We start from the raw sequence: 16,869 nt of genomic DNA on the forward strand, positions 1-16,869 counted from the left end.
CAGCACAATGGAGAGAGAAGGTGCCATTGGTACTGTGAAAGGGAAAGAAATCCATCCGACTGCAGGATAAGGAAAGACTACACGAAGGAGATTGCACTTTGAGGGGAAGGACTGTAAAAGTCCTACAGGCAGAGACGGAAAGCCAAGCATCCCAAGCAGAAGGAACAACATGAGTGCAAGCATGAAGGTGGTTCATATTTGAAGAACAGAGAATGATCGATCATTGTTGTCAGATTTCTAAAAAATAGCGTTAAGGAAACAGCAGTCCTACAATGCAACAGCGTGGCATAGGCTGGGAGACTTTATGCCTGTGTAACTTCTAAAACCTAAAGCAGCGTAATGTATGAATAGGTGAGCAGTAGGTTACAGGCCAAGAAGCTTGGGCCTGATAATGATTTCCTTTCAATACAACTCTCATGACTTTATCATGTTTGTGTGCTACCTGTTCTAGTATGTACTTAATACTCTCCTTTAAATCAGTAAGTTGGAGGATAGTGTAAAATACTAAACAGTTAACAAAATGGCAATGGTAAGTCCTTACTTATCAATAATTATTTGAAACATAAATGAATTCAATTTTCCAATCAAAAGCAGAATGGCTGAATGGATAAAAAAACAAGATCCGATGATATGCTGCCTACAAGAGACTCACTTTAGCTTTAAAGACAACATAGACTGAGAGTGAAAGGATGAAAAAAGCTATTTCAAGCAAATGGCAACCCCCCTAAAACAAGGGTAGCTATACTTATATCAGAAAAAAATATGCTTTAAACTAAAAATGATGAAAAGAGACAAAGGTCATTATATAATGATAAAGAGGTCAGTACATCAAAAAGGTGCAATACTTGTAAATACTTGTGCATCAAACATAAGATCACCTAAAAACATTAAGTAAAAACTAACAGAGCTAAAAGGAAAAACACAAACCAATACAATAATAGCTGGGGAACCATAATATACCACTCTCAACAATGGGCAGATCATCCAGACAGAGAAACAGTAAGGAAATAGCAGGTTTGAACAACAGTGTAGACCAAGTGGACCAAATAGACATATACTGAACATTCTGTCTGACAACAGCAGAAACAAGACTCATAGAGAAGAGAAAGAGATCAAATTTCTGGTTATCAGCACTGGGAGATTGGAGGAAGGTGGTGAAAAGGTACAAACTTCCAGTTATAAATAAGTAAGTACTGGAGACGTAAGACCCAGCATGATGTACTTAACACTGCTGCATGGTATATATGAAAGTTGTTAAAAGAGCAAATTCTAAGAGTTCTTGTCACAAGGAGAGAATTTTTTTCCTTTTTTTTGCTTTCTCCTTTTATCTATGTGAGATGATGGATGCTAACTAAACTTATTGCAATAATCATTTCACAATATATGCAAGTCAAACCATTATGCTGTACACTTCAAAGTTATACAGTGATATACTTCAATTACATCTCAGTAAAACTGGAAAAAATAAATGGACATGTAAAACCAGTGTAAATTTCCAAAAATAATGTATGTAACCATAAAAATAAATATAACTGGAAAAGAACAATATTTTAAAGCCTAGCTAAAAATTGTTTTCTGTTTAAGGCTCTGTCCTAAGGCCTGCTTTTTGTTAGAAAGACTCATCAAGAATTAGGTACACGTTCAAGTTTTGGGGGCATAATTAGGCTTGAAAGAAAACTGACAAGGGAATTTTTTATCCTGTGATCCCAAAACATTTAATGTCATTCTCGTGTACCATCTTAAATCTTTTCAGAAATTGTGTATGTTCCACTCTTTGGGAACCACTGTAGTAGAGAACAGGAAGCCATTAAAGTCTTTGGTTAGGGGAGGAATACACAGTCAGCTCAGTGCCTGGGAAGACTGATCTGGTAGAGATATTTAAGTGCTTTGAAGGGGTAGACAGTGGAGATGAGAACATTTGTCATAATCCGAATTAGTTAACCCTAATGAAGACGCGGGTGGTAGCCATAGAGGAATGGACGTGAAGCAACATCAGAAGTTTGTAAGCAAATAAGCTTAGACAGATATAAACAGACCTTTTCCGTATCGCATGGAATATGCTGTGAGCAGGAACCGCAGTGAGCTATGGAGCACAAGGGGAGTGGTCAGAGAGGCCCTCTGAGGAAGGGCTGTGAACTGGGCCTTAAAGTATGAGAAGGAGTTAACCAGTTCAAGGGTAGGGAGCATTCCTAGAACAGAAGGAGCAGCAGTGTAAGTAGCTGCCCGAGGTGTGAAGAGAAGTCTGTTAATCTGGTGTTGCTAAAGAAAGAGCAGAAAGATAGAAAGTGGTAAGGCTAGAGAGGGAAGGAGGGGCACCCTTTCTAGCTGGGCCCTTCCAGCGAGGGAGCCTGGACCGTGATCTCGTAGGGATAAGGAAGCACTGAAGGACTTGCAGCAGAAGGCTTTTAGAACAATCCCTGGCACAGACTAAACCCTGGATAAGAATCACAGCTCCTGTTTCCTCCGTAGGTACTCCTGCTTCCCCTCCAGATTTCCCCTCTGTGGATTCGCTGTTTTCAGTATAATGGCTCATCATTGTCATTCGCAAACTCATAATCTTCATAACACTTCTTCACCCTGAACTTTTACTCACATTTACTTTCTGTCTCCCCCTTTACGCTGCAACCATATCTTACTTGGTTTTTATCCCTAATCCCTGGTTAAGCACATGGCACCCAGGAAGTGCTCAGTAAATGTTAATCAAACAAATTGACAAATATTAATGTGCCTCCAGACATGGGAGATAAAAGCTCATTAGGTTATCATGGACAAATTATATAAGCTTTCTAAATGTGCTTGATGATTCCAGAAATACCAAACACATACTAAGAAAGTCAATTCTAAAACTTTCTCCCATTTCCCCTCAGTTTCCTCCCAATCCAAGAGATGCTATGGCAACAGAGGGTCTTTCCTTTCCACTAACATAGTCTATTCCCAGTGAGCCCTTAGTGAATTAAAGCTTAGTCATGTTTTAGGAGAAATTTTTACAGAGAGCAGCAAGATGGTGGCACTCCACCCATTCAAAATGCCATCCCCCAGGGTCCTATTTGGTGTTGGTCCCAATTCTGTGCTTTTTGCCAAAGTACTCTTCACTTCTTTCTATTTTAGAAACATATATTTTGGTAGTAAATCTTGAACACAGTATTTTAAAGGCATGTCAGCTAACATTTATAAATCACAAGTTATCAATATCAAGTTCTCTTGCACAGTGAGCAGTCAGCGGGCACTGAGTGGCAGGTGGACACTTGAACAGAGCTTTAGGCTCTGTGTGGAGTTTATAGTCCTCTCCACTCATAAGGAATGCAGATACACTTAGACCCTTCCTGCGCCATGCATTTAAAGTTATCTGCCTGGGCCCTCTGGGCATATAGTTTTCAACCCCTGATTTAGAGGATAATTGCCAAATGGTCCACTTAGCCTTGGTTCTTCAGCTAAAATCTTTACATAGCCAGAGGCAGCAAATAAAGTTAATATTCTTATAGCCACAATGATATGAATATTTATTTATAGGCCACTTATAATTCCAGTTACCATTAAATGTTCAACCTCTGAATTAAAAAATTTGTCATATTTTCTAAACTATGAAGGACTCACTTTAACATTTATATCACAGCAATCTGTACTTTTAACTTAAGTTTTCAATGTCAAGAACAGTTTTTAAAATCAGTAACCATCCGATTAAATAATGGAAATAGCCACTCAACTCAAGACTCACTGAAATCAATCCTACTTCTTCTTTGATATAATTTCAGTTATTTGGTAATAGTATCAGATGAGAAGTAATGTCTTGCCCAAAAACAAGCACGTATTAACGTATAGTAAATTTAATTCAAGTATGAGGTATCATTAAGAATGAGTCATTCACTGGAGATGTAACAAAGTCGTATGATAAATTACAATGGCACAATCTTTTAGTAACCTTTCCCACTCAAATACCCAGTGTTTGTCATTTAAATGAATAAAATTACTCTTTAGGAGTGATGCTTTCTGATGAAATATGTTATAGCTTTTACTACAAACTGAAAGTGTGGGGTAATGTTTTTTAAATTTACCCACCAACATCATTCATTTTTCTCATAGAGCCAGTGATTTGGAAACTTGGGTTTTTTTTGTTAACAGTATTCAATTCCTTGAGTGTCATTGAATGAAAAGGAAATGGAGGAGGCAGATTTAGTCAGATACAAGGGTAATTTATATATATAGTTAAGGTAGTAGAGAATGTCTCCTAAATCATTCTAACCTAGAATCTCTATATTGTTTATTGTACTTATTTAGGGGGTTGTAAATGTTTTCATCTCACCCATGTGAATAGCACTTTAAAATACCTATTCTTATATCTATACTCATCTGTCAGTCTGATAGGGGATTGAGGAGACTTGGGGAAAGAAGAGCAGTTCCTTGCTTTCCTGTGCTGGCCCTTAATGGTTATATGTAGAAGGAACAATTAATAAAAATAAGTTTGTTCTGCAAATGTTGGCAAGGATGAGAAGAAACAGGAAACCCTCCTACACTGCTGGTGGGAATGTAAACTAGTTCAACCATTGTGGAAAGCAATATGGAGGTTCCTCAAAAAACTAAAAACAGAAATACCATTTGACCCAGGAGTTCCACTCCTGGGAATTTACCCAAAGAAGACAACTTCTCAGATTCAAAAAGACATATGCACCCCTATGTTTATTGCAGTACTATTTACAATAGCCAAGATACGTAAACAACCTAAGTGTCCATCCGTAGATGAATAAATAAAGAAGATGTGGTACATATACACAATGGAATACTATTCAGCCATAAGAAAGAAACAAATTCTACCATTTGCAACAACTTGGATGGAGCTAGATGGTATTATGCTCAGTGAAATAAGTCAGGCAAAGAAAGACAAATACCAAATGATTTCCCTCACTTGTGGAGTATAACAATGAAGCAAAACTGAAGGAACAAAATAGCAGCAGACTCACAGACTCCAAAAAGGGACTGGAGGTTACCAAAGGGGAGGGGTTGGGGAGGGCGGAAGGGGAGGGAGGGAGAAGGGGACTGTGGGGTATCATGATGAGTGCACATGGTATGTGTGGGGTCATGGGGAAGACAGTGTAGCACAGAGAAGACAAGTAGGGACTCTGTGGCATCTTACTACACTGATGGACAGTGTCTGCAATGGGGTATGGGGGAGACTCGGTAATAAGGGTGAATATAATAATAACCACATTGTTTTTCTTGTGAAACCTTCATAGAAGTGTATATCAATGATACCTCAATAAAATACAATAGTAAAAAAAAAAGTTTGTTCTGGGAAACAGATGATTACCTAACTTTAGGGTCACCCCCATTTCAAATCACATGAAAAGGCAGGATATTGTTAGAGCTGAAGTATGGCCTCTGGAGCTAGATTGTAGTGGTTCCAGTTTTAGTTGTCACTTCCTGTCTGTGAGCTCTGGGGTAAGTCAGTTAATGTGTGCTTCAGTTTCCTCATCAGTTAAGTGGTGATGTTAGTAGAACCTGCTTTTTAGAGGAGTTGTTAGGGTTAAATGAGTTATACTTAGAACAGTGCCAAACTCATAGTAAATGCTCAGTTAATACTAGTTGATATTGTTATTATTTTGCTATTTTCTCTTGAGATGAATCCATGTTTATTAACTTGTAAATATGGAATTACAGTAAACTTCTGAACTTAGAGCTTATATCAGTTAACAAGTATTTATTGAGCCCCTGCTGTAGGCCAAGGTCTGTGCCAAATTATATGAATCCAAAGGTGAATGACACACAGTCTTTCTCATCAGGGAGATTGTAGTATGGCAGAGGAGGCAAACGTACAAACAATTAATGATAATGGGCTGAGTTAAACCCCAAACTAGTCTTGGGAACCAAATGCTGCTAAAGGAAAATGTCAGAGTTGTCTAGTCAAGTTGGAAAGTGTTACATGTCACATTCAAACCATTAACAGGAATATATAATGGAAATGTATGGAAGTACAATGCTGGGAAAGACTGCTAAATGAAGCCATGAAGGGCCTTGAAAAGCCATGTTAAGAAGTTTGAATTTTTAGTCCATTGGAGATTTAAAAAATAATTTTTTAACATGAAGAACTTTCATGATGTAATCTGCATTCTAGAAGATAAGTACAATGTCACAATGGAGAAAGCTGGGGCAGAGAGACCGATTAAGAGGCTGTGCAGAAGTATAGGTGAGACGTATTAGCAAGGAAGGAGAGGAAGACAGATATAAGATAATTCAGTAGTAAAATCAGTGAAAAAATGGAGACAATGGCACTGGGCTGGGAATTAGCAAAGTAGATGTGCTACCAAAAGGAAAAGTGTCTGATGGGAGCTTAATTTTGTATGACTGCTTATATTTCTTGTTTTAGACATTTAAATGTCTTAAATTTGTTTCTGACCATAACACTGTATCTGGTACTCTCCTTCCTACTATAAACGTATAAAACTAGAAAAAAATATTTGAAATAGTAATAAATACCAATTCTAACCATGTGGATAACAGATAATGTACTTTAAAAAGAGAAACAAATTAGATGCGTTATACATTCCCACGCTTTCTGAAGGCCCATTCTGGAATACAGCTCTGATATGGGAGCCCAGACAGAGCTTGGCGTCTTGCTGAATAGGGACAGAGGTCAGGGCTAAAGACTACTGAGGTAACTGGAATTTGCAGGTTAGACCGCCAGAGAGAAGGACCTCCCAAAAATCTGCATCAGGGTCCTCTTGAATCTTTGTGCATGCATGTAATAGGGCTTGCAAGCAAAGACCAGCCCCTGGGGAAAGAACACCAACTAAGCACACATGGCACATGGGGCTGGGAGATACTTGAGTTCCAGCCAGAGTGAAGAGACATGAATGAACACATTCAAGAGAAACTCAGAAAGGCAATATAACTTAGAAATCAGGCTGATTTACTCCCGGAGCAGAAGTCACTTTAGACTCAACCTGACAAGGGTAAGAACACACATCAAAAAGGTCAAGATGAACTGCAAGTAAATTAACTTCCTCCTAGAGCATCATTTGGGAGACTCTTTGAAGAAAAACAGCAAAATCCAAAAGCTCAGCAATATAGTATCCACAATATTTAGCATACAATTAAAATTTTTTTAAATATTAGATAGGCAAAGTGGGAAAACATGATCCAGGAGAAAAATCAGAGGATGAAAGTCAAGGGCTTTAAAACAACTCTTTTAAATATGTTTGATGAATATAATGAGGGAACAGATGTGTAACCTCAATAGATAAATGGAAACATTGAAAAGAAATCTGAAAAAATACAATATTGAAATGAAAGAGTCACTGGATGGACTTAACACCAAGTTAAACACTGGGGAAGATCAATAAGATTGAAGTCAGAAATAGAAAAACTATTCAAACTAAAGCACAAAGAACAAACAAAAAACCTGAAAATAAAAATGAGTATAGTCTGAATGTCCTATGAAACAGCATTAGTCTAGTATGTGTGTAATTGGAATACTACAAGGAGAGCAGAGAGATTGAGCAGAGGAAAACTTACAGAAGTGTCGGTTGAAAGTTTTAAAAATTTGAAAAATATACCTGTGAGCCAAAGATCACTCGAGAACCACACCATGGTATATTATAACTTAAAAAAAGAAAAAGAACCAAAATCACACTATGGTATGTCGTAACTAAATTGCTGAAAATCAGTAGTAAAGAGAAAATCTTAAAAAGCAGCCAGAAGAAAGAAAAGAAATGACATTGTACAACAGACAGCAATTATAAAATACATCACCAGCTTCCCATCAGAAGCAATGAAAGAAGACAATGGAATGGTGTTAGGGGAAAAAAGTCTAGAATTCTTTATCTAATGAAAATATTCTTCAAAAGTCGGAGCAAAATAAAAACATTTTAAGACTGAATATCTGAGAGAATTCATTGCCAGCAAACCTGCACTGCAAAAATATTAAAGGAAGTTCTTCAGGATGAAAAAAACAAATGTACCAGGTGGAAATTTGGATCTAAATGAGAAAATGAGTGTCTGTAGTGGTAAATACCTAGAAAATCTAAAAGATTCTGTATTCAAATCATAATTTCTTTAAAATTACTTTGATTGCTGAAAATAAAAACAATAACAATATAGAAGTAAAATACATGACAATAATAACACAAAAAATTGTGGAGATAGTAGTATACTTTTATTAGGTTCTTACCCATAAGATATTACAAGTAACTAAAATATTGTAATAAGTTAAAGATTCATATTGCAAACTGTAGTGCAACCATGGAAAAAAAATAAAAGAAGTACAATTAATCAGCCATTTGAGGAAATTAATGAGACTAAAAATATATTCAATCCAAAAGAATACAGCAAATGAGAACTAAACAAAGGACAGATTGGTCAAACTGAAAACAAATAGCGAGATGGTAGCCTTAAACTCAAGCATGTCAAAACAGTTACATTAAGTGGAAATGGACTAAAGCAACTGAAAGACAGAGGTTGTTAGATTGATTAAAAAACACAACACAATTATATACTGTTACAAGAAGTGCACATTATATCTAAAGACACGAATAGGTTAGAATTTTAAAGAGGGAAAGAGATATGCCATGCAAACACTAATCATACACAAGTTCGAGTGACTGTATTAATATCAGACTGCAGGACAAGGAATATTATGTAAAGAGGAATATTTCAAAATGAGATGGGAGTTAAATCATGTAGAAGATATTACAATCCTAAATGTGTACATGCTTGGTGACAGTGCTTGAAAATGAATAAAGCAAAAACTAACAAAACCAAAGAAAGATAAAGACACAATATAAATATTTCAGCACCCCTTCTCAGATTTTGACAGAAAATCAGTAAACTTGAAAAATGCTACCCATCAACCTGACCTACTTGACATTTCTAGAACATTTCATTTAACAACAGCAGAATACATGCTATATTTAAGTGCATATTGGCTATTCACCAAGATATCTGATATGTTAGGCTGTATTAATCTCAACAAATTTAAGATTAAAATCATTAAACTTATGGTCTGTGACTACAAGGGAATTAAATTAGAAATTAATAACAATCTAATTGGGCAATTCTCAAGTACTTAGAAATAAAGCAACATACCTCTAAATCTGTAAGTCAAAGAAAATTGGGAATATTAGAAAAAAATTTACTGGTGTTTTAATTAATTGTAAGTGGTAATAAAAATAAAGCATACCAAAATTTGTGAGATGCATCTGCAGCATCTAAAGTATGAGAAATAATCAATACAATAAATCAAGTAAAAAATGGACAATGGAGAAAATCAGTAAAAACCAAAAATAGATTCTTTGAAAAGGTTTAGTAAGTGATAAACCCCTAGCCACACTAATGAAGAAAAATGATAAACACATTACCAATATCAAGAATCAAAATAGGGAAAAAGGAAAATAAGGTAATAGTATGAGTAATTTCATGCCATTGACTTTGACAACTTAGATGGTGTGGGAAAATTCTTTTAAAGACACAAATTACTAAAACTGATACTAAAATAAATAGAAGACCTAAATACCCATATATCTATTTTTAGAAAGTGGATTTGTAATTTAAAACATCCCCACAAAGAAAGTTCAGATCCAGATGGCTTTACAGGGAATTCTACCAAATATTTAAGGACAGATAATACCAGTTTGGAACACTTTCAGATAATAAAGGAAAAGGAACATTTCCCAACTCATTAAATAAAATGAAGTCAGCACAATTTTGAGACCAAAACCAGCAAAGATGTAATTCCCAAAAGAGAAATAGAAATAAGTATCACTCATGAACATAGATGCATGGATTCTTAACACCATGACCAAGTTATGTTTATTGAAGTGTAGTTATTATATTTGAAAATTAGTCCACATTAACTTAATATTAACAGAATAAAGGAGAAAAAAATCATAAGATCATCTCAATAGATGCAGAAAAATCATTTTAACAAAAGTTCATTAGCTATTCATGATAAAAACTCACATCAAACTATGAACAGAAGAAAACTTCTTTGACCTAATTAGAGGCTTCTATAAAAAGCATAAAACTAAATCATAACTTAACGGTGAAGTACGGAGTCCTTATCCTCTCAGATGAGGAACATGCAGGGATATCCATTCCTACTGCTTATATTTAGCATTTTATTGGAGGCCCTATAGCAAATTTAATAGGATAACAAAGAGAAATTAGAAACATACAGATTGGAAAAGAAGTAGAGAGAGACAACATAATCATCTTTGTAGAAAATTCTAAGGAATCTACAAAAAGTAAACCACACTTACTAGAATAAGCGGATTTAGTAGGGTCATAAAATACAATGTCAGTATATTAAAATCAATTCTATTTCTCCAGAAATTATTTATGGTGATAAACAATTTATGGTGAAAACAATTTTTAAAAAATTTACAATAGCATCAAAAATGTGAAGTACTCAGGAATAAATTTAACAAAATATATGTTAGACATTTTCACTGAAAACTATAAAATATTGCTTTTATGACACTGAGAAATTGAAGAAGACCTAAATAAATGGAGACAGGTTATTTATGGATCAGACAACTTAAAATTCTAGTACTCCCTCAATTGATCTGTAGATTCAGTCTAATTCCAATCAGAATTCCAGCAGGTTATTTTTCTTTTTGCAGAAATTAATAAACCAGGTCTAAAATGTATATGAAAATTCAAAGGACCTAAAATAGCCAAAACAATTTTCAAGAAGTAAAAATTATACCTCGTGATTTTAAGACCTGTATAAAAGTCATATTACCTGCAGTAATCAAGACAGAGTGTTATAGGTACTAATAAAAAGTTTAGAATGATGTATGGGAGGTCACGGGGAAGACAGTGTAGCACAGAGAAGACAACTAGTGACTCTGTGGCATCTTACTACACTGATGGACGGTGACTTCAAATGGGGTATGGGGGCACTTGATAATATGGGTGAATGTAGTAACCACAGTGTTTTTCATGTAAAACCTTCATAAGAGTGTATATCAATAATACCTTAATTTAAAAAAATAAAAAAGGGAAAAAAAGGTTTAGAAGTAGACCCACACATGTATAGTTAGTTATTTTCAACCAAGGCACCGATTTATTCAATAGGAATAGAAACATCTTTCTTCAAAAATTGGAACTTATAAGTATCCATATGGAAGAAGAAAATGAATGTCAACCCGTACTTAGCACCATTCACAAAAATTAAGTGAATCATATAACTAAGTATCAATGCTAAAAATAGAAGGCTATTTCAAGTGATTTCTTGGGATTCAGAAAACATTAACTCTAATAAAAAATAGATTGACAAAATGGGACTCAATAAAATTTAAAACTGCTTATCAAAATGACATTTTTAAGAAATGAATAAGCAAGCCACAGCCTGGGAGAAAATATTCTTACTACATATATCTGACAAAAGACTTGTATCAGAATATATCCTACAACTTTATAATGGAAAACAGATAACTTCTTTTAAAAGGCAAAAACCATTGAGCAAGCACTTTGCAAAGATTATACAATTGGTTAAATAAGCATATGGGAAAGAGCTTTATAACATCAGTCAGAGAAATTCAGATTAAAAACACAGTCACCACTTGGTGAAGGGGAGAGCCTAGTAAACATAATGTTCTTCATGTAATTGTAGATTAATGTTAACAACAACAACAACAACAAAAAAAAACACAGTCACCACTCCTTCACCCCTGTAATGGCTATGATAAAAGAGACAGGAAACAGTGAGTGTCGGTGAGATGTGACACAGTCATCATATACATCCACTGGAAAGGGGAAAACAGTGTAACCACTTTGGAAATGACTTTGGAAATGTCTGATAAAGTAACTTTTAGCCACTGATCCAACAATTCCACTTCTTGGCATATATCTAAAGAAATGAAAATGTGTACACAAAAAGACTTGTATGGGAATTTCACAGCAGCTTTATTCATAAAAGCCAAAACCTTGAATAACCCAAATGTCCAGCGTAGAAGAAGAATGAACACTCAAAGAGTGGGGTGCCCCTCGGCAAAAGAAGAACAGACTGTGTGTACATGCAACATCATTGATGAACCGCAAATGTGATGCTGAGTGAAGGAAGCCATTCATTGTGATCCTATTTATGTAAAGTAATAGAACAGACAGAACTAATCTAAGGTGCAAGAAACTAGTGATTGCCCTTGAGCAAGGTGAGTGCTGAGGTTGGTTGGGAAGCTGCACAAAAGATCTGTCCTGGGATGGTTGAAATGCCCTCTATCTTGATGGGGTGTAGTATGCAGGTGTATGAAATGGTCAAAAGTCATTGAACCATAAGTACCCTTAAAGTGTGAGCATTTTATGGTATGAAAGTACAAAAGATTATATGGTTAACATATATGGAGCGCTTACCATATGCTAGGCACTATGGTAAGTGCTTACATATATTTAAACACTTAATCCTAACAACTTTATGAGAGATGTGTCATCATCACCATTCTACATCTGAGGAAAGAGAGGCACAGAGAAAGTAAGTGATGGCAAAGATTACCTAACTAGTAAGTAGTGGAGCTGGAATTCAAACCCAGGCGGTGGGCTCAGAGTCCAAACTCTTGCATCCCAAAGAGCAGTTTATTTAAGAGGAGTTGCCAGTAGGGCCTAACTGAAGGGAATAGCCAGACAAATTAAAGGACAGAATATTGGGATTAGATAATAGAAAATAATTTCTAATGCCAAATTGTAAAAGTTAACTCTCAGGGAATACAGTTAAATCTGAGGATGAGGCCATGGGAGTGGTTTATGGAGAATGAAGAGGAGAGGAAGGCTTTGAAGGAAAGCATGTTACAGGACTGTTAGGGTGTTGAACGGTGTACTTAGAAGGTCGGATGAACCTAGTCCCAGTATTTTTCAGGACATGTATACAGGCTGGTGAGGTTGTTTCTGAGGGGGTAGGAGGGATGGGGAGCAATTTAAGTATCAGTAGAGCTAAAGGGTACAACCTGTCAGTGCAGTGCTTCAGGCTTCAAGAAAATGGGAAGAGCAAACCTCCCAGTGCCACCCAGCCCTTGGCTTCAAAACCAGGGGCCCCTGGAAGCACAAGTGAACCCCGTAAGTGAACTTCAGCTCCAGAGTTGAAGGGAAAGTGATATCTCAAAGAGCCAGATTTCCATTAAGGAAAGGTATGTAGGACCCCCTTTTCAAGCAGCAAGGATTTTGGAGGATAACCTGACGATCAGCAGCAGAAAGATGAGGCTGCTGTTTCAGGAAGCGACAGTGGCTCAGTGCGGGAGGGAGGGATCAATTGCTGAACAGGTATAATGAAGACACCTCCACCCGGAGGCAAGACTCAGCCAAGAGCTGCAGCTCTGATGGCCCCAACCTCCCCTCCTCAATTCCTCATGTAATTTGCTTTTCCTGGTGGTACTGTTTTTTATAGTAGTTTTTAATACAGTGGTATCAAGAATTGGTAAAAAAAAATAAAAATTGTTTTTAATATGGTTGTAACAGGTAATTGAATCTGACCATGTGGATATAAAATTACTATTCCAATCTCCACTTTGTACCATTTAATAAACACAACATTATGGTCAGAGAGATGAATAAGGTCAATTTTCTGTTGAGAAGTTAAAACGTGAAAAATTATTTCAAAAGTCACAAGAAAAACCATCTTAAAACCCCATTCTTTGTTATCATTTTAGGGGCATGAAAACAGAATGAGGTTTTCTCAAATTCTGGGCAGAGATGTACTTTAGGATTGCTAGGTTATGAAATGTGATTCCTTGTTTGTTGTTTCCTTCTTGGAAGGCAGTGCTGGCTAGAGGTGTGTACTGTGACACAGACTCTCTGTGCACTGACAAAATGAATCCAGTCACCTTCATATCTTTCCTACAGTAATGGCCTGGGGAATCAAGAAGTGCTGGGTAACCAATAACACGTTATTAAATGCATTTGAGTGAGTGTGTGTGCATGTGCATGCATGTGTGCGTGTTCACAGAATATCCATCCATTTCCTGGTATAATAAAGCCACATTGCCAAAACTTGAGTCAGTAAAACTAGAAATTCATGCTTTCAATCACTGAAATGCTTTCTACTCAATTTTACCCTTTCTAGTCAGTTCCTTCATGCAGAATTCCACGCTAGAACTAAACAGCTTGAACTCTTTTAGAAATCCCAGCAGCAAAGTAAATAGACTTGTCTTTTTTCTATCAGATTGGTGTCTTTCTGTTGCATACTTCTTAAACATGCATATTTATGAATATTTTAGATCAAGACCTCTTCCCTGCTGGACTAAAATCGCACACAGGAATGAAATGATTTAGAGATCAAGAAAAAATGCCAAAAGGGATTTTAAGAATGGATGGTATTACCAAGAATAATTAAAATAGTATTTTCTAAAGATCATGTAACTCAGATAATCCACCTATTGATAATAGAGACTTAATGCTCTTCTAAAATGTCAGAAAATATATCACAACATTTATATGAACAATGAATTATTTGTTGAAGATTATGAAAATTGGAACCTTTATAAATATCAGCTAACCCAAAAAAATAATTTCTCTTGCCTCTAGCCAAGTGAGATTTGTGAAAGTTATTCCCATCTTTTTCTGGAACTACAAAATAAGTTTTCAGTTCCCACATACTTACAGAGTTGGCTGAGTGATTATGAGATGAAAGATTGAAAGTAAGTCTGTGTGTAGACATCTATGTGTACGCCTGTCTTCATAAATTTATGCACACACACATACACAGACCATTATTTGATTATTTTCCATGAAGCATAAGTTCAAGCAGAGGGAATAAAAGCAGACTGACAGTGATGGGTAACAAAAGAATGTAGTAGGTAAGGGCCTGGTTTCCTAGGACTCAGTTTTGAAGGAAGTGACACCAGTTCCAAGCAGAGCCCACAGGGTTGGATGTGCTCAGGTGCTGGCAGCTGGGGGTTCATCTAAGCAGGGAAAAGGGGGCAGGGCCTGAGAAGAACTGCCCAGCATGTTTGCATACCGCCCCAGGCCTGGAAATGTATTCATTGTCCAAAACCAAACTCAGATGTTACCTCCAGGCCTTTACTAGATGTAGGAAGACTTAGATTCAAAGAAAATAAAGCAGATAATTCAAAAAGCAACTGTTAACTCTAGAAATATAAAGAAGTTGTATAAGGAAAGAGGTAATCCTGGAGCACCACTTGGCTCATTTGTGTACAATATTTATAGAGTCACAGCAAGGGAAACACGGAATATGGATTTTGAGGAAAAAAGACCGAGGGATAATTATCTAGGGAGAATAAAGCAGAGGAAGTAAGGCATTTAAGTCAGCTAAAATGTAGTCTATCTAATAGGAAGTCAGTTGATAATGTCTACAATTGATAAATTGGGACGTATATATAAAAATACAGAGAAGAAACAGTTGGCTGTATGGTTAGAGGAGCAAAGAGGTGGCAAGGACCACATTTTGTATAAAACTTTTAGCACTGCTTGCTTATATTTGCATTTAAATTTTTTTAATGTTGTTTAAAACAGTCCTTCCTGAACTTCCGCGGCCTCCCCCACCTTGAGCCCCCCTGGTGCCTTCTGTGTGTAACGGACGGCACACATCTGCCCCGCTTCTGACTGGAAGGAATGGCTGCATATGACTGCTGCTGGGATGAGCCAGCTGGATTGTTGGAATTGGGGCATAATGTTGTCTTTTAGGAATAAGAACTGTATTTAGAGCAACACTAATAATGCTTATATAATAATCATGTTCATAATTATTATTAGATAGCTGGAAGCCCCAGCGCCTCCATCCCCCATAACCTGGATTTTACTGAGCCGCAGTATTTTACCCTCTGGCATGCCTACTGGGTTTGTCCCTTACCTTCCACTTCCTGTGTTGACCTAGCCAGACAATCTTCACTTCCATGTAGACTGACTGTTCTTTCCGTTCCTCCGTCCTTCTCTGCTCCGCCTCAGCCCTCCCCTGCTAACCCCTTCTACCAGCCCAGAACACTCCGGCCTCAGGGTTAGTGCATACATCCCCATACTCTGCTTCCATTACACTCTCCTCGAAGAGCCACACTGACCCTTTACCCTCTGCAGCCCGAGTTTCCCTTCCTGATATTCCAGTCCTCCAGAACCCGGCCTCACTGGCCCGTCCCACACTGCCTCCCACACCTCCCCGTAACTCACCGGCCTACTGGTCGAGTCAGTCTCATTCTTTTGTCACATTCAGTCCTATTTCCTGCCTTATATTTTGCTGGACTCCTTTACCCCAAAAGCCCAGAGCATCCCCATGGCCTGAGAATATAATTTTACTGTTAAGATATCTACAAAGAAAATAATCATGTATTTAACCAATAAGTTACTGCAATCTCTTTGCTTTTCTACTATGGAAACAACCTCGGGTTCTCCTCTATAATAAAAATCAACACTCCCAAATAGAATTTACCTTTTAAAAATGACATTTTAATTTTCTTTATTAATGAATATACCTTTCAATTTTGATAGATTAGTAAAATGGACATGATGCTGTACCTCTAAACAAATAATGGAAGCACCTGGTATTTTAAAAGAAGAACAATTTTAAGTCCTACTTTTAATTTCAAAAATTAATTTTTCCTGCTTTTGTCCTAGTCTTAAGTATGTCTTAATTTCTTACTAAATGATTTTCTCCTTTTCTTTAACTCAGTCAGACCATTTAGAGAATTCATTTGATGAAGTATTGAGGGGTGTAATTGTTTAATGGGCAGAAATTAGTCCCTGCAAGAGTACTTTAAAAACTGGCATGTAACAGGCATAATTATAAATTCTTCAGAACACTCTATTTCTGTACAATAGGTTAATTGGTTATAAGTAGACAGCACTGGCCACAATCTAAACCCAGCTACTAATTTCATCTTTGCTTTTTAAAAAAACAAATATAAGGGTCTAATTGTAATCAGATTAGTCCCCTTGAAGGAA

General features: G+C 36.5%; 1 protein-coding gene across 8 annotated transcripts in view; it reads left to right on the top strand.

Annotated features, from left to right (window-relative positions):
• CFAP20DC (CFAP20 domain containing) overlaps positions 1-16,869 on the top strand; it is a 186,529-nt gene that overhangs the window by 57,639 nt on the left and 112,021 nt on the right. The gene's annotated exons all lie outside the window — the stretch shown is intronic.

The sequence above is a fragment of the Manis pentadactyla genome, chromosome 1 (assembly GCF_030020395.1).
Source record: "Manis pentadactyla isolate mManPen7 chromosome 1, mManPen7.hap1, whole genome shotgun sequence".
NCBI classification, from domain to species: domain Eukaryota; kingdom Metazoa; phylum Chordata; class Mammalia; order Pholidota; family Manidae; genus Manis; species Manis pentadactyla.